At 41.4% G+C, this 19,470-nt stretch overlaps 1 protein-coding gene, 1 non-coding gene and 1 pseudogene across 9 annotated transcripts in view; all 3 read left to right on the top strand.

The window, feature by feature from the left end:
- The window catches only part of DLGAP1 (DLG associated protein 1), a 978,693-nt gene that overhangs the window by 823,082 nt on the left and 136,141 nt on the right, over positions 1-19,470 (top strand). The window lies entirely within an intron of this gene.
- LOC136383681 (U1 spliceosomal RNA) lies at positions 4,580-4,744 on the top strand. Its single transcript, XR_010747489.1, has one exon. It is a non-coding gene; the product is annotated as a U1 spliceosomal RNA (small nuclear RNA).
- LOC136383450 (microtubule-associated proteins 1A/1B light chain 3B pseudogene) lies at positions 11,129-12,127 on the top strand (annotated as a pseudogene).

The following is a 19,470-nucleotide window of genomic DNA, read 5'->3' as shown; positions in this document are numbered from 1 at the left end:
CAAGGCTCCATTGGAGCAAAGATGGCCCGGGCGCTGGGCATGGCTCTGTGGCCTCTGCCTCAGACGCTAGAGTGGCTCTGGTCGCAATATGGCGACGCCCAGGATGGGCAGAGCATCGCCCCCTGGGGGGCAGAGCACCACCCCTGGTGGGTGTGCCGGGTGGATCCCGGTCGGGCGCATGCGGGAGTCTGTCTGACTGTCTCTCCCTGTTTCCAGCTTCAGAAAAAAAAAAAAAAAAAAAAAAAAGCAGCAACTCATAAGTTGTGGCTCCGTAGTTGTTCATTGGTTGCTTTCTCATATGTGCCCTGACTGAAGGGCTCCAGCCAAGCCAGTGACCCCCTGCTCAAGCCAGTGACCTTGGGCTCAAGCCAGAGACTATAGGGTCATGTTTCTAAGCCCATGCTCAAGCTGGCAACCCTGTGCTCAAGCTGGTGAGCCTGCACTCAAGCTGGTGAGCCCATGCTCAAGCCAGTGACATTGGGGGCCCTCAGCATCCCAGGCCAATGCTTTATCCACTGTGCACTGCCTGGTCAGGCACTAATAGAGTCTTAAATAATGCTACTAATAATACAATAGACATTGTGCTGTGCTATAGTTCTCAAAACAGTAGTTGTGTAAACAATCTTCTTCCATGCTCCCTGCTGGAGAAGGAATCCTCTGCTAGGGATTCCAGTCACACTTGACCAGAATGATCAGGTCTGCAAGAATGCCCTCACACTGCATTGCCTTGGTAAGGCTTGCTGCTATACCCCTGCATATTGGCAGGGGCCTTGAATACCAATTATTTTGTATGATATAGAGACCCCTGAATTTCTAATTATCTATATTATGATTTTCTTTTTTCTTTTTTTTTGTATTTTTCTGAAGCTGGAAACGGGGAGAGACAGTCAGACAGACTCCCGCATGCGCCCAACCGGGATCCACCCAGCACGCCCACCAGGGGGCAACGCTCTGCCCACCAGGGGGCGATGCTCTGCCCCTCCGGGGCGACGCTCTGCTGCGACCAGAGCCACTCTAGCGCCTGGGGCAGAGGCCAAGGAGCCATCCCCAGTGCCCGGGCCATCTTTGCTCCAATGGAGCCTCGCTGCAGGAGGGGAAGAGAGACAGAGAGGAAGGAGGGGGGGTGGAGAAGCAAATGGGTGCTTCTCCTATGTGCCCTGGCCGGGAATCAAACCCAGGTCCCCCGCACACCAGGCCAATGCTCTATCGCTGAGCCAACCGGCCAGGGCCGATTTTCTTATAATAAGGATCTAATAGAACCTTTGGATTTGCACTGGGAGACACTGAGTGCTAGATAAATAGACCTTGTTCTTGTTCTTTTTCGTGTTCCTCTTTTATGGTTGCTAATAATGCATCAAACCTAAATCCACTTCTGCACAAAAGAACATTCTTGCCAAGTTATAACTACATTATGGGGTAAGGAAGATGAAGCTATTATTTACCAGATTATGGAGGTTTCTTAACAATGCTCAGGATTTTTATTTCCAATGTTTAGTGGGAAAAATAGTGTTTCTAAGTAATGACAAATGTTAAACTATAGCAACCAAAAGAAAAACCCAATACAGCACTACTCTGTGCTCACAGATTTCTCATTTAAATAATCTTTAGGCATTTTTTTTTCACTGTCTGCAAACCCTTGTCTGTCTTTACCAGACAACTTGGCAAACTATGCTGCTTTCTCCTACCATACAGTTGCCATGTTGCCAGCTAACGGTGATCTTGTACACATAGGTGTGGTTTAAGTGATTGACTGTATCAGAAATCATGATTTCCTAGAACAATTGCCTTTGATTCTTTCTTCCCTTTTTCATCAACATCTCAGCAATTTTTCAAGAGAAAGACTCTCTCCCCAGACTCTGTTTACTATCTCTCAGAGAAAGCCTCCAACTGTCGTGAAAGGGGGACCCAGCCCCCTACTGTCCTTCTTTCTTCAACTTTTCATAGATGATTAGTTACTCTAGCATATCATAGAATCTTGGGTGAATTACTTTTCCTGACCTTATTGAGAAAGAACTGATTCATGCAATGAAAGTGGAGGATCTCCAACTTGCAAGAAAATTATAAAAATGTCTTCATCATATTGTTTAGATATAATATTTTAATAAGCTGTCACCTCTCTTAGGGAACATCTTTCAGATCAATAACAGAATACCATTATGTGACTAGCTGGATCAAACATCACCTTGTTTCTATTCCAAATGATAACAGGCACCAAGTATTGACCCCTTTTATGTTTCAGAAACATCTCTGTGCTTTAGATTTGTGACCTTATTTAAGTCTGTATCACACCAGTGAGGGAAATATTACTTGCCCCATTTCACAGAGGAAAAAACTTAAACTCTTGAAGAATAAAAAATTTGCCAAAAAACACAAACCTAGTAAGAGACCACGACACCACACTCCCTCCCAGACACCGATTTTATTTCATTCACTTTTTCTTACCATCATTTCTCAACAAGACAGCTAATTGTGTTTGCCTTTTAAGGTCTTACAAGTATTCTCTGAGATTATTTAATACTCATTTCTTTTCTGAAATTATAATCCTTCCTCTGATCCTCATTATTGGGGAAATTCTTCATATAGGCAAAGCTGCAGCTATGTTTATTTCTAGCCACATACGCACTTACTATTTCATCTTTGGATTTTAGTTGGGCCTCTAGAACTGAAATGCATCATTTATCATCCCAAACAGAGATGCAGAGATGGGGGAAAAGAAAAAAAAAAAGGTTTCTCTCTTAACAGATTTGGAGGCTTTCCAGTCTAATCTTTTCTCCATTAAAAACCTCAGGCTAGGCCCTGGCCGGTTGGCTCAGTGGTAGAGCGTCAACCTGGCGTGCAGAGGTCCCGGGTTCGATTCCGGGCCAGGGCACACAGGAGAAGCGCCCATCTGCTTCTCCACCCCTCCCCCTCTCCTTCCTCTCTGTCTCTCTCTTCCCCTCCTGCAGCCAAGGCTCCATTGGAGCAAAGATGGCCGGGCGCTGGGGATGGCTCCTTGGCCACTGCCCCAGGCGCTAGAGTGGTCTGGTCGCAACAGAGCGACGCCCCGGAGGGGCAGAGCGTCGCCCCCTGGTGGGCGTGCCAGGTGGATCCCGGTCGGGCGCATGCGGGTGTCTGTCTGTCTCTCCCCGTTTCCAGCTTCAGAAAAATACAAACAAAAAAAATAAATAAATAAAATAAAAATAAAAACCTCAGGCTAGGTTTCAATAAAGCTATTTCCTTTTATAGGGTTCTGTCAGAATAGTTCTCGCTTACATATTGTTGGTATTTTGAGTTTGGGTTGCTTCTTATATAGAGAAACCAAATTGATAACTTGATGTTTTTATATACTTGGCCTTTTCTCACCTGACTTCAACATCTTCTTCATATTTTATCAGGTAGAATATTCAGTAAGAAGTATACACTTGCCCTGGCCAGTTGGCTCAGTGGTAGCATGTCAGCATGGCATGTGGATGTCTTGAGTTTGATTCCTGGTCAGAGCACACAGGAGAATGCCCATCTGCTTCTCCAACCCTCCCCCTCTCACTTCTCTCTTCTCTCTCTTCCCTTCCTATTGACCTGGCTCGATTGGAGCAAGCTGAACCTGGATGCTGAGGATGGCCTCATGGCCTCTGCCTCAAGTGCTAAGAAAAGCTCAGTTGCTGAGCAATGGAGCACCACCCCAGATGGGCAGAGCTTCGCTTCCTAGTGAGCTTGCTAAGTAGATCCTGGTCAGGGGACATGTCTCTCTTCTTCCCCTCCTCTCACTGAATAAAAAAAAAGAAAGAAATATACACTGAATATATTTTTGTAAATCTTTGGACCCTAGTGATCAATCAAACAATACTCACTGATAAAGAAAGCTTCTAGGCATTCCATATTATTTAGCTTTTTCTAGAACTCAGTAAGAAGTCCTGTGTCTACATGTGGCATCAGTTCCCAGAGTTAGATTCAGAATTCTACAACAAAAAGAGACTTACGTAGTTCATCTAGAGTAGCTGCTTCATTACAAATTAGGCAACAAAGATCAAAATGACTTAACAGTTGTCAAACACCTTGTTATAGAAGAACCAGGACTCAAATCCAGGCTTTCTGACTCATAAATTAATAGCATCTTTACAAAAATTAGAATCTTTGAGAGGTGTGGATCTAACTTCTTTTTCTCATTTATCTTCTTAACTACATGTCTAAAAATTAACCATGTGGCCTTGAACTTTATCTAGAGCTTTTTCCAAAACATCATAGTCTCCTAGTAAGAACATACTGGCTTTTCGAGGAGGAAAGAAAATAAATATGTACCCAAGCATAAGGAATCCGCAATTTATCCAGCAGTATCAATTTATATAAATATTTTTGGTAGAGACAAATAAACATTTTATTTGGTCATTATCATTTATCATATAAAGTAACTAGAAATCAGAGCTCTTTGAAGAAGATGGTTATAAAAAAAAATACTCTTGAATTTTAAAATGCCTCACATTTTTATTAACATCACACAGTGGATATGTGTCCATCTGTGGAATGGGAAGCATAGTTTCCTCCCTGAAGATCCTGGCAAAAGACATTCTTCTTTATAGAGACTTATAGTCACAAATCAATGTGACTACTCACCTGGCAGGATAGATACCATGATCAGAAAGGAGATTTTCCCAGGGCGAGGCTCACACATTGCAATCTGGGTGTGCTGACCCCTGCAGTTTCTCCAAATGTGGGACACTCAACCGCATAATTTGTGGTAGTGGGGGGGCTGCATTTGTGCTTCCCCTTGACAAAAAGAAAGAAAGGAAGGAGGAAAGGGAAAGAAAGAAAGAAGGAAAGAAGGAAAGAAAGAAAGAAAGAAAGAAAGAAAGAAAGAAAGAAAGAAAGAAAGAAAGAAAGAAAGAAAGAAAGAAAGAGAGGGAGAAAGAAAAATACTGTGTTTACCCATGGTAGCGTGAGAAATGCCCCCTTTGATTAATTCTTCCAAGACATCATCTCTGACTCTAAAAATAAACAACTGAAAAAATGGGAGGATAGTGTTGTTTTCCAGTCCATTTAAACTTCTTGCAATTTCTCTAAAATGATATCAATTCATAGTCCCTACTCTGGTGCTGAAAACAGTTATTAAATTGAATCCTGATCAGCCTCCATGCCTGTGCCTGTAAACTGAGTTAAATCAACCTCTCTGCCTTCAACAAGACAGCTGAAGACACGCTATTTCAAGTCTCGCCAGATCAGCTGTGATTTCAGACATGGTCTCATCCCTTCGGGACTATGCCTTCCTTAGCCTGCTTTGCTTACCTTTCAGTATGACTGTGGAAACCAGAACTGGTAGCATAAGTTCTACAGAGACCTCCTCCACTCTTTCTAGACCCAAGTGTGTGAATGATAGCATTTGTGTGTAGGGAACGCTACCATGGGTAAACACAGTATTTTTCCCCCAAATTGTCAACATCTAAGCTTTTGAGATGAAGCAACAAAACACATCTGAAAACAGAATAGAATATTTAAAATCGGGACTTTCTCAGAAAACTGAGAATCTATGATTAGTCCCAACCTGTAGTCCTTTTCTCTGCCCACAAGCACAGGTGTCACTGCCATTCATTCTCTCTAGGTCTTCCCCCCCCCCTTTTTTTGTAGACCTGGGATAGGCCCGGAGGCAGAGTTCACAGCAGGTCTTTTTGTCATGTTCTTCATTTAACACTAAGCAATTGGAATGAGGCTTCTGGCTTGGTTTTGCTCCTCTTGGGCTTTGGCAATCAGAGAGAGATAACAAATAGGGATCTCCAGCCAGTCTGACTTGTCATGCTACTGGCTCGCAGCTACCAGAGAACGTGAATATTCATATCAACTAAAGAGAGAAAAGTCACAAACCTCAACCGAGACCTCTTCTGAGGAACTCCTGTGCTATTCTTTCGGGAAATAATTCACACTTTATACTATTCTCTTGGGAAATAGCTCCACAGCCTAACAGAAGTCAGAAAACCATAATGACATCTCATGTCCTTGTTGGCCTTCCTAAAGAGCCAAAGCAGCAGAGAGCTTGCAGGTCATCTGCCTTCTGTAAACCCTAAAACTAGTGTGCTGCATATGTGTCATCAAAGGATCAATAAAGAACTGAGCACAGGAATGACTGAACTTTGGGGAATAATTAAAAACTATAGATGGAAATAACACGCTCTTTCCTGGTGTCTGTACTTAGTTCTCCATGAGACTCAGATGTCAAGTGCCACAGTCCAGAGCTGGGTTTCTCTAGAAGTAAAAGTTGATATTAATTCTCACCACAGAAAGAATGATAATGTTGTCACACAAACCCTTTTATGATTATAAAGACTACACTCTTTATTATGTCAGGAAGGCCAACTAGTACAGAATTAAAGAATAATTATAAAAGAATAGAGGTCAAAAAGAGCTTCTGTGAAAATGTAAAAATCTGCTGGGGCAAATGAGAAAATGACAATTGTGGCAAAGACACAGCGGTCTTGTTGATCAAGAATACAATAGTCATGCCTGGCCTGTGGTGGCACAGTGGATATAGAGCCTCAGCCAGGAACGCTGAGTTCAATACCCTGTGCCTGCCTAGTCAAGGCACATATGAGAAGTAATTAATGGATAACTACAGTGAAGCAACTATGAGTTAATGTTTCTCTCTCTCTCTCTCTCCCTCTAAAAATCAATAAGTAAAATCTATAAAAAAATAATAAAAAATTTAAAAAAAGAATACAATAGTCACAACTTAAGCCTGGACCACCAGTGATTGTCACAGCTGTCGTTCATTGACCTCTTTTGTGAGCTGGGGCTGCCCCCAACATACATGAAAAAAATAATCATGGAAAACTTCCTTAACCTGGTGAGGGAAATAGACATACAAGTTCAGGACCCAGAAAGAGTCACAAACAAGATGAACAAAGAAAGACCCACATCAAGACAAATCGTAATTAAATTGCAAAAGGTTCAAGACAAAGACAGGTTCTTAACAGCAGCAAGACAAAAGCAGTTAGTTGCTCCCATAATACTGTCAGCTGATTTCTCAACAGAAACTTTACAGGCCAGAAGAGGTTGACAAGAAATATTCAAAGTGATGAAAACCAAGATCCTACAACCAAGATTATTCTATCCAGCAAAACTATCATTTAGAATTAAAAGATATATAAAGAGCTTCCCAGACAAGAAAGAGCTAAAGGAGTTCATTTCATTACAACCGAAACAGTATACATGAAATGTTAAAGTGTCTTCTTTAAGAAGAAGAAAAAGAAAAAGAGATAAGAATATGAACAATAAAATGGCAATAAATACATATCTAACAAAAATTTCATCTAAAAAACAAAATAGCCCTGGCCGGTTGGCTCAGCGGTAGAGCGTTGGCCTGGTGTGCGGGGGGACCTGGGTTCGATTCCCGGCCAGGGCACACAGGAGAAGCGCCCATTTGCTTCTCCACCCCCACCCCTTCCTCTCTGTCTCTCTCTTCCCCTCCCGCAGCCAAGGCTCCATTGGAGCAAAGATGGCCCGGGCGCTGGGGATGGCTCCTTGGCCTCTGCCCCAGGTGCTGGAGTGGCTCTGGTCGCGGCAGAGAGATGCCCCGGAGGGGCAGAGCATCACCCCCTGGTGGGCAGAGCGTCGCCCCTGGTGGGCGTGCCGGGTAGATCCCAGTTGGGCGCATGCGGGAGTCTGTCTGACTGTCTCTCCCCGTTTCCAGCTTCAGAAAAATACAAAAGAAAAAACAAAAAAAAAAACACAACCAAATAAACAGAACAAAAAACAGACTCATAGGTACAGAGAACATTTTGACAATTGCCAGACAAGAAGTGGTTGGGGGATGGGTGAAAAAGGTGAAAGGATTAAGAAGTACAGAATAGTGATGGGGATGTAAAGGACAGCATAGGGAATAGAGTCACTAATACTGTAATAACTATGTGTGGTGTCAGCGGGGTGCGAGATTCATTGGGATCATCAGGACTTAGTAAGTTATATAATGTCTAGTCACTGGGGATACACCTGAAACTAGTATAACATTGTATGTCAACAGTAACTGAAAAATAAAAATGATTTTTAAAAATAAATAGAAAACTTGGTCTCTACAAAAAATAGTCTTCTATAATATTTGAGAATGAAGTTGAATGGTATAATAGCCTACCAGAGCATTGTAATGTTGATTCTGTCCTGATTTGATTTCATATTCTTTCTAGTTCTTATTAATAAAAAAAAAAAAATCTTTTAATGCATTCTATCCAAATTTATAAAGCAATTGTTTAATGTTGTAGGGACTACAACGATAAATGCAAAAGTTGTCAAGAAGCTTTGTTTATTAGAAAGATCAGATACAAAAAGAACTATAATATGAAACACAGTGTGCTTTGTTTTTTAAAAGAGGTTCACACAAGACTTAGAATTCAGAGAAAGGGAAAGTGAGAGAAGGTTTGGTGAAGGAAGTATATCATTTGAGATGGACCTTAAAGAATCTGTGGGGCTTCAATAAGCACAAATAATGAGAGATAAAACTATAAGCAGATTAAGCAGAAGGAAGAATCAAGCAAATGGCTTAGAGGTGGGAAGTCTGAGGTATGGTCAAATGAGAGCAAGTTTGAACATGTTTGTGGTTACAGATACATCAGAAACACAGACCTCCCAGATCAGGGAATTCACTTGTTGTTTAGATGAGAATTCTAGATTGAATCCCTGGGAGGCCACTGGAGGTTTTTAAGTGTCTTTATATCTGCCCCAGGAATATATAGGTGATGAGTAATATTAGAAGAGATGTAACTGGTAGTTGGTGAAAAGGACAAAGAATTCTCTCATTGGTCAGGGGCCAGGTTAAGAAGGACAACACATGAAACCCACAGGGAGCTGACTCAGTGGGTAAACTAGAGACAAGATGCGCTAGAGTTTTACAGTGGCCCTGGGGGTGAGTCATTCCACAGAAAGGGTGATAAAGCTGTAAGGTAAAGGGACTGTGGTCAGAGGAGCACTTTTACTCTTCGAGCACTTAGAGGTGGTGTTGTTTTGAGAAATGCTGACGGCTGAGGTTTGATGAGGCTGGTAGTTGAGGAACTGGAGTCGAGATAAAGATCACTAAAGTGGAGGAAATTCTGTGAGGCTATAAACATGAATGTTGAAATCTCAGAGGATGGAATGGAAAGGTCAATGAAACAAGGACTAAAGTCACTGCAGAACATGAGTTAGTCGATATCAACAGAGAAAATGGTATAAGTGGACTCGGCCTTATAGAAACAAGGGAGTATGTAGGACGGTGGAAATAGAAGAATGACTTACAAATGGCAGTAGGAGTAAACAGGCATGGTGATACACACGAACACGGAGAACATTCATTGATTACACTAGGGGAGAGAGATCTGGTGATTGGGAACATGGGTTGGCAAGAGACTTTTCACTGGCCACTCTGCTAAATTTTGAAATGTAAACCATGAAAATATGGTACCTTTTGTAATTAATAAATGAAGTTTTTTATGTATGCTGAACTGTAAGAAATGGCTTCAAATTGGCAAGGGCTTCAGAGCAATGGGTTTATCAAGGAAAAGTTTGTTTCCTTAGGCTGGGGTAAGGAAGGAGGGAGCTGTTCACAATAGAAAAGGTTCCCATAGGACAGGAGGTAGAAATGCTCACTTCCAGAAGGAATGGAAGTGAACAAAGATAATAGGAATGAAGAAAACAAGAAATTGTGAGGTAATCGGCAGTAGCTTATTAGTAACAGGGAAGATCGGATTTATTAGTTCCAGTTTCCGTTGAAATACTAGTATTCTAACCAAGTCTCTGCAAATTTGCCTTCCTAATGTCAAATTTTGTCTGTTCAAGGCATACAGCTTGGAAGGTCAAGCAAAAGCAAGTGGTGCAGTTGTTCTTTGCAACGGATTTTCTCACTGGCATTCTAAGTGAAAACAAAAGTGTGTTAGACTCCTTTTGCATAAATTTGTCTAATTTGGGGGGCATTACATAACATACAGAACTCATTATTTTCCAACTCCTCTTTACTTTTGATCTTCCTCTTATAGTCATCTTTGGTAACCACATTTTTAGACATAGACATATCTTCTATGGTAATTAAGATTACCCTCAGCCTTGCCTTACTATTTAAAACCAAAAATAAAATATCTTGGATTTAATATGAACAGCATATGAAATGAAGAATTTATAAGAAATATGAAAACCAATTGTTCGTAGTATGATGTGCCTTTTTAAATTAAAACACATACACACTCAGTCAGCAAGGCGGATGTTAATTAAGCTACTGACTTTTGCATCCAGTATTGAATTTCCACATTTATTGTATTCTCACCATGTGGAAAACACTGAAAAAAGAGCTGTAAGAGGAAGTAGAATTCATGGAATTTGGGGTATAGGCGACATTTTTTTTCTGGAGATAAAGAACTTAGACTCTGAGGTCAGAGAACCCCAAATTATAATCCAAACTCTTCCATCTGGACCTATGTAATTTCAACATGTTACTTAATCTCTGGGCCTCAGTTTTCTCATTGTCTGAGTCCGTCCTGCCTCCTCTAACAAAATACCACAGACTGAGTGGTCTATTAACAACATAAACATATTCCTCACAGTTCTGGAGGCTAGAGGTCAGAGATCAGAGTGCACACATGGTCAGGTTCTATGTCTGAGGAGGCCCTGCTTCCTGGTTTATAAACAGCCTCACATGTAACCTACATGGCAGAAGGAATAAGGCAGCTTGCTAGGGGTTCTTTTATAAAGGAACTGATCCCACTCATGAGGGCTCCGCCCTTACTTATAACCCGATTACCTCTTGACAGCCCCACTGCCTAAGACTACCACTTTAGCATTAGGATTCTAACATGTGAGTTTTAAGGGGACAAAAACATTCAGACCATAGCAATCTGCTTTAATCAGATTATAAATATGAGATCATGCATATAAAAGTTTACTCAGTGCCTGGTACTTGACAGTGTTCAATAAATACTAATGGATGGGGATGATGATAGTGGTGTACTTGGTGGAAATGATAAAAGTGGTGGGAACTAGTTGAGGTGGTAAAGGTGGAGGTAGTGGAGGCGGAAGTGGTAGAAATGGTGATGAAGATAGTGATGGAGGTGATGATGGAGGAAGTGATCATGGGAGTGGTGATAGTGGCTGGAGGGAGAGGTGTAGAGATGCAGCTGTAGAGGTGGTTTTGGTGGTGGGGGTACTGCTAATGGAGGTGGTGGAGGTAGTGATGGTGGAGAGGGTGATGGAGAAGGTGGTGATGGTGGAAGTGATAATGGAAGTGGTAAGGTGGTGCTGGTTTTAATTATAATAATCATCTCCTTCTTCATCTTAACAGCAGCTTGTGTGCTAGCAATAGAATAGTATGTTCTAGAATTTTTAAACCTTTACCAACATGAGTTCATACAGTGATTTTTAGTTAGAATTGCTCTCTGTGTTATCCTCTCCGCTGTGATTTTCTATCAACTGTGATTTTCTATCAACTAATACTTCTGAAGAGGAACAGTATAGAATAACCAATGAGAGCAGGGCTCTAGTCTCTAACGCTGCCCAGGTCACTAAGGACAACAGAAATGCTGTATAAAGTATTAGAAGAAAGACTGTGTAGTAAGGGCCATAGAGAGATATGCCGAGTGTTAAGGAAGCAGTAAAAGTATAGATTTGTGCCTGAAGAAAACTGGGAAAGCTTCACTGTAATAGGCGGCGAATTGAGTCCAAAAAGTTAAATAAAAAAAAAAGGAAGGGACTAAAAAAGGCGCTGTTGCCACAGTTGGATCCGCCTCCAGCCAAAGCTGCCGGAACCGTCCGCCTCACCGCCCACTCCCAACCTTCCGCACCACGCAGCCCGGGAGGACTTTCCAGCAGCCCTGCACCTTCTAGCAAAGAGTAGAAGACGTCCGAGTTACCCAGAAACAGCATCCAACCAAAATCCCGCTGATAGTAGAACGAAGGCAGGGTGAGAAGCAGCTTCCTGTTCTGGGTAAAACCGACTCTTGTACCTGATCATGTCAACATGAGTGAACTCATCAAGAGCTTTAAAAGGCACTTACAGCTCAACGCCAGTCAAGTCTTCTTCCTGTTGGTGAATGGGCGCAGCATGGTGAGCGTGTGCACAACGATTTTGGAAGTGCATGAAAGTGAGAAGGATGAAGGTGGATTCCTGTATATGGTATATGCCTCTTAGGAGACATTTAGAATAAAACTGTAGGTGTTTAAGACCAGAAAAAAAGTATCTGTTCTAGAATTTTTAAACCTTTACCAACATGAAAAAAGGAGGGGTGGGGAGGAGCCATGTTATCAACTGAGATTGACCAGTTGGTCTAATCACAGACTATCAGAACAGGAGTGTTCCTACCTAGGAGTTTTAGAAAGTTGTTTCTCTACTTCAAGCAGAAAAACTGAGCTTTGGGAGACTATATTATTTAACCTAGGCTGTCTTGTTTTCAGATTTAGAAGTTTAAAAGTAAAATGCTTTGCATTCTAAGTTACCAATAAAAAAAGAAAAACCAGGGGAAGGGTTTCCATGCAGAGGAGTGAAGGAAAGAGCGAAGCCAAACAACAGTGTACACAGAGAGAGTGATGGAAATAGAAGTTGGAGCTACACGAAAATGGGCCTTGAACTTTCTGGTTTGGGCAGTGGAGAGCTGATCGCAATTTTTAGGTAAGAAAGTCACTTTTGGCCTGACCTGTGGTGACGCAGTGGATAAAGCGTCGACCTGGAAATGCTGAGGTCACCAGTTCGAAACCCTGGGCTTGCCTGGTCAAGGCACATATGGGAGTTGATGCTTCCAGCTCCTCCCCCTTCTCTCTCTCTGTCTCTCTCTCTCTCTCTCTGTCTCTCTCTCGCCCTCTCTCTCTCTCCTCTCTAAAAATGAATAAATTTTTTTAAAAATTTAAAAAAATACAAACTTATAAAAAAATAAAAATAAATAAAAAAAGAAAGTCACTTTTATGAAGAATGAATTAAAGAAGAAAAGGTCTGAAGAAAGACCAGTTGGAATATAGCTGAAGGTGCACGGATGAGAGGACATAAAGGCTCCCCCAGGCATTAGGGACAGAGAACCCATCTGGAAGACGGTGAGAAAACAGGAACTACAGGAAAAGGGGAGTGGGTCTGGAGTAAGTTCTCCCACCTTCTCTGCATTTAGCCCGCCCTGATGTGGGAGATGTACTTGCCACACTAGTGATGAGCAGCTGAAATTGAGCCATGCGTGCAGAACACCATGACTTCAAAAGGAACACAGAACAAGAACTAGTATTTAGAGGCGCGTGGTCTCGAAACATCTTAAACACTCCCTGGTGGTATCTAGTTCTCCTTAACTTTTAAGGCAGGGGTCAGGAACCTATTTCTCACGAACCAGATGTGGCTCTTTTGATGGCTGCATCTGGCTTGCAGACACATCTTTAACAGAAAAAAATAATAACATTAAAAATATAAAACATTCTCATGTGTTACAATCCATTCATTTCCTACCGCTCATGTTCATGGTTGCGGGTGGCTGGAGCCAATCACAGCTGTCCTCCGGGACAACACCAAATTTTTATTGGATAATGCATAACGTACACGTGTCGTTGTATGGCTCTCACAGAATTACATTTTAAAATATGTGGCATTCATGGCTCTCTCAGCCAAAAAGGTTCCTGACCTGTTTTAAGAAAAAGAAATGTAGACATCAAAATTTTTTCTAGGCCCTGGCTGGTTGGCTCAGTGGTAGAGTGTTGGCCTGGCGTGCAAGAGTCCCAGGTTCAATTCCCGGCCAGGGCACACAGGAGAAACGCCCATCTGCTTCTCCACCCCTCCCCCTCTCCTTCCTCTCTGTCTCTCTCTTCCCCTCCTGCAGCCAAGGCTCCACTGGAGCATAGTTTGCCCGGGCGCTGAGGATGGCTCTGTGGCCTCTGCCTCAGGCGCTAGAATGGCTCTGATTGCAGCAGAGCGACGCCCCCTGGTGGGCATGCCGGGTGGATCCCGGTCAAGCGCATGCAGGAGTCTGTCTGACTGCCTTCCTGTTTCCAGCTTCGGGGGAAAAAAAATACAAAAAAAATTTTTTTTTCTAGTGTGTGTCTTTTTAATCAGCAGTTAAGTGGTTAAATAATGGTGGCTATGTTTTCCCAGTAAAAAATTCTTCAGGAAAAATCAGGAATCATCATAACTGATTGTTAATGTAAAAGAAACAGAATGTTAACTTTCCAAAGCTCCTTCCTAAATGTCACTGTTCTCTTCTAAATAATGCTTTTGTGGGGGGTTTTTTGAACAAAAACCTTTCATTGGAAAATGTTCTAGCCCTGGCCAGGTAGCTCAGTTGGTTAAAGTGTCCTCCCCCTATGCCAAGATTGTGGGTTAGATCCCCGGTCAGGGCACATACAGGAGTCAACCAATGAGAGCATAGATGAGGGAACACCAAATCAGTGTTCCTCTCTCTCTCTGCCTCCCTTCTTCTCTCTCTCTCTCTCTCTCTCTCTCTTCCTTCATCTCTCTCTCTCTTCCTTAATCTCTCTCTCTCTCTCTGAAATTGATAAATAAAAAGTAAAAAATAAAAGAGGAAAAAAGATCTGAAGAAAAAAATAACATTAAATTCATAGATAACATGAATTATGCAGGATTTTGCTGACAATTGGAAGGATTTGGCTCTACTCTTCAGTGAATTAAGAGCCACTTCAGGGTTACATTATCTCGATTTTTTTTTAGAGAGAATTTTTATGAGTTTATTTGAGCTAAACTGATGTCATGCCAAGAAGCAAAATCTCAAATGCTCCCCATGATCTCAGTTTTTGAAGACTTATGCTTGTTGTTCTGCTGGGAACAGAATGTGTGGGAACAAAGGTAAAAGCATCTATGATTATTTCTTCAAAACAGATTCTGCAGAGTGGAAACTGGAACTACTTTATCAACCCTGTGTTTGCTTAGGTTCTTTCAGACTGCCCTCCCATCAGTGGTACAAAGAATGTGTGGGAGGGAAGGTTAGCAGAGAAACCTGGGTAGTTCAAGTTCAAAACCTGTTTTCTCCCTTTATGAAAATAACTGGCTCCATCTCAGACTTTAATCAATTTCCAGGACATGATTATCATTTTTGCTCAAGGTCAGCCATGAAACGGGAAAGCATGAATTGCCAATTAAGAGTTAGGAGAATTAAGAATTTCTTCTCTCGCCTGATGGATAGAGCGTCGGACTGGGATGCAGAGGACACAGATTCAAGACCCCGAGGTCTCCAGCTTGAGTGCGGGCTCATCTGGTTTGAGCAAAGCTCACCAGCTTGGACCCAAGGTCGCTGGCTTGAGCAAGGGGTTACTGGGTCTGCTGTAGCCCCACGGTCAAGGCACATATGAGAAAGCAATCAGTGAACAACTAAGGTGTTGCAACAAAAAACTAATGATTGATGCTTCTCATCTCTCTCCGTTCCTGTCTGTCTGTCCCTGTCTATCCCTCTCTCTGACTCTCTCTCTGTCTCTGTAAAAAAAAAAAAAAAAAAAAAAAAATTTATTTATTAAGCACTTTTGCGCAGCTACTGTGTGCCAGGCACTGAGAACACAACAGTAACGCTGACCCATGCTCTGCCATTACTTCAATAAGCAAATAATCTGAGGAGATTTTTAATAACACTTTATGCATGTACAGTAATTTTTTTTACCATAGTTACAGATGCTGTATAAAAAGAAAAATAAGGGTGTTAGGATTTTAAGGCAACTGTTTAGTGTGTGGTCAGGGAAAATTCATTACTTCTTCTTCAAAAAGATCTTGCTTCATTTCCAGGTGAGAGAACATTGAAAAGCAAGGCTAAAGGCAAGAATGAGAAGAAAAGCTACCTAACTGAAAGGAGTCTAGAGCAGCTGAAACATTGAGATTGGTAGTGGGGAAAGAGAAGAGGAGGGTACAGGAGTGGTCTAAGCTAAAACAACGACTAGTAAGGACCCAGGTAACCCATGGTTTATGCCATATGAAGGATTTAGTAGGTTTTGCAATGGGAGGCTATTAAATGGTTTCAACCAAGAGTCAAACAGATTAAACTTTTCAGATACTTTTTATTTTTTTAATATATAATTTTAATAATAATTGACATATATCATTGTATTAGTTTCAGGTGTATGACATAATGATTTGATATTTGTATATACTGCAAAACAATCACCAAAATAAGTCTGGTTAACATCCGCCACGATGCATAGATATTCTTAATAAGCTAAAATAAAATTAATTGACCTTAATCTCAATGTGCTTAGCTATGTAAAAGTTAATCTTAAATGATTTATTGACCAAATATCGACCATTTTGCTTACCTGACAGTTGTCAAATGTTATTTTCAAGATATGGTTAATACAAGCATGGGTAATTAGAATTGTTATTTACATTGAGAGACATTGAAATAAAAAGTACTTAGAAATTTCTCAGAAATATCACACAATGTTATGCTTGATTGCACTTATAGAAAACATACAGTTGCATTTTCAATTTACACTTAGAAAATGACAGTCAACATTTTCACAAATCATTTGCCAATGAAAATAAAACCTCTAAGAAGAATTTTTTTCTGTAGGGTGGATATTGCACTCACATAAGAATTTAGCTGACAAAAATTAGCCAACAAAAAAGAATGGGGAGGGGGGGCATGACCAGATGGTGGCATAGTGGATAGAGCATTGGACTGGGACGCTGAGAACCCAGGTTCAAAACTCCAAGGTCGCCAGTTTGAGCGCAGGCTCCTCTGGTTTGGGCAAAGTTCACCAGCTTGAACCCAAGGTCACTGGCTTGAGCAAGGGGTCACTCGGTCTGCTGTAGCCCCCCAGTCAAGGCACATATGAGAAAGCAATTACTGAGAAACTAAGGTGCCACAACAAAGAATTGATGCTTCTCATCTCTGTCCCTCTCTCTGTCTCTGTCACAAAAACAAAACAAAAAAACCAAGGTCACCAGCATGAACGTGAGCTCATCTGGCTCGAGCACAGGCTCACTAGCTTGAGCACGAGGTCACTGGTTTGAAAGTGGTATGGTCGCCCAAAAGTCACTGGCTTGAAGCCCAGGGTCGGTGACTTGAGCCCAAGGTCACAAATTTGAGCAGGGATTACTGGCTTTGCTGGAGCCCCCAGGTCAAGGCACATATGAGAAAGCAATCAATGAACAACTAAGGAGTCACAACAAAGAGTTGATGTTTCTCATCTCTCTCCCTTTCTGTCTCTCCTTATCAGCCCCTCTCTCTGTCTCCCTCTCTGTCTCTCTGGCTAAATAAATAAATCAATAAAATTGGAGGGATAAATGACAGAAACAGCTGTCCAGGGAATTATTAGTTGCCAGGTTCGTGAGAAATGCACTGGAATTCCCAGGAAGCCAGCCCCACTTAGCTCACCGATGGCCATACGCCTATTAAAATTACATTAGAAGGACCATTATTAAGTCTCTTCTCTTCCTGAAAAATAATAAATATATTCTGCTCCCATAGGATACATAATTTTGCACCATTGTTAGTAGCTATTACCACAATTTATCTCTCCAGTCATCCACCCATTCCATTTTTTATAAGTCTAAACATGGCTTTGTACACATCTAAAAATGCTATTCCAGCCCGACCTGTGGTGGCACAGTGGATAAAGCATCGACCTGGAATGCTGAGGTCACCGGTTCAAAACTCTGGGCTTGCCTGGTCAAGGCACATATGGGAGTTGATGCTTCCTGCTCCTCCCCCCTTCTCTCTCTCTCTCTCTCCTCTCAAAATGAATAAATAAAAAAATTAAAATGTCATTCCCAGTTACACTTCAAAAGGCAAAAGTTAGTTAAGATTATCTCACTTTGCTTATCTTGTTCCAACAGTAAAAAGATTTATCTTTCTTAATAGTATTCACTTTTTACATCATCATATATGCAAGATTATAAAGATACAGTGCCAAATAAGAAAAAAAATCTAAGAGGCTTGAAACTAAATTAGTCTAAGTTGTTTTCTATTAAATGGGATTGCACAATATAGCGAAGATTTCTTTTTTATTCAATATATATCTAGCATTTATATTTGTCAGTCTTGGTTCCAAAATGCTCTATGAATATTCAGAGATGCTCTATAAGTATTAACACATCAAATATTATGGGACGTTATACTTCTGATTTATGGCAGACTTAAGTTTACCATAGCTTTTTTTTGAGAGTAAGAGAGTGAGGCAGCAAGGGGGGCGGGGGGGGGGGGGGGAGTAGCATTTTCTCGTAGTTGCTTTCACTGTAGTTGTGCATTGATTGTTCTCATATGACCTCAGGCCCTGACCGGATACCTCGGTTGGCTAGAACATCGTGTTGAAGCACAGAGGTTGTCAGTTCGACCTCCGGTCAGGGCACGTACAGGAACAGATCAATGTTCCTGTCGTCTCTGTCTGTCTCCTTTCCTCTCTCTCTCAAATCAATAAAATAAAATTTTAAAAAAAAAAGAATCAAACTTCAGGCTCAAGCCAAGCCAGCTTCCCTTTTTCAAACCAGCAACCTTTGGTATTGTGTGGATAATCCCTCGCTCAAGCCAGTGACCTCAGCATTCAGGATCAATGATGTTTTATCCACTGAACCACCACTGGGCAGGCTGCCATAGCTTCTTCTTTTTTTCTTTTTAATTAATTTTAATGGGGTGACATTGATAAATCAGGGTACATATGTTCAGAGAAAACATCTCTAGGTTATTTCGACATTTGATTATACTGCATTCCCATCACCCAAAGTCCAATTATTTTCCGTTACCTTCTAACTGGTTTTCTTTGTGACCCTCCCCTCCCCCAACCCCCTCCTACTCCTTCCCCCCCCCCCACCCTGTAACCCCTACACTCTTGTCCATGTCTCTGAGTCTCATTTTTATGTCCCATCTATGTATGGAATCATATAGGTCTTAGTTTTTTCTGATTTACTTATTTCGCTCAGTATAATGTTATCAAGGTCCATCCATGTTATTGTAAATGATCCGATGTCATCATTTCTTATGCCATAGCTTCTTAAAGTAAAGATATGCTGGTGCAAGATCTCAAGCTAGTTCTGAGAACCTGAGAAGACATTTAGCACAGTGAAGTCCAATATTTGGCCAAAACCATATAGAGATATGTAGGGGAAGAAAAATTTTTTTCCTCTACTCTCTTATGTTCTTTCATTGGGAGCCTATAAATTAAAGTGACAAAAGACAGATTAGAAAGAGAAGACAGATTTTTATGTAATTACATAGAGTTAACAGAAAAATATGACTCAAGAAGGCAGTTAGAATTTGAGGCTTATGTACTAATAGGGGAAGGGAAGGAAGAGAAAAGCACTTATGAATTACTTTTAGGAAAGAGAAATGGACTCTTAGGAAAATAGATGAGAGATATAATAGTTTTTTGACAATGTCTGTTTAAATGTGGTGACTTGTATTCTCTCTGGTGATAAAGGTCACTCTTCTCTGGTTGCAGAAACTCTTGGGAAGTGCACTTATGACCACTGAGTTGTTTGTCAGGCTCTGCTTTCACGTAGATAAAGGACTTAAAAAAAAATGCCTATTCTGAAATGCCCCCAGCTCAAGATAATTTTATGCCCCGGTGTTGAATTTTGGACCTCTTCTAAAGGAA

This window comes from Saccopteryx leptura, chromosome 11, assembly GCF_036850995.1.
Source record: "Saccopteryx leptura isolate mSacLep1 chromosome 11, mSacLep1_pri_phased_curated, whole genome shotgun sequence".
In the NCBI taxonomy this organism is placed as follows: domain Eukaryota; kingdom Metazoa; phylum Chordata; class Mammalia; order Chiroptera; family Emballonuridae; genus Saccopteryx; species Saccopteryx leptura.
This window is presented reverse-complemented; position numbering and strand designations above follow the sequence as displayed.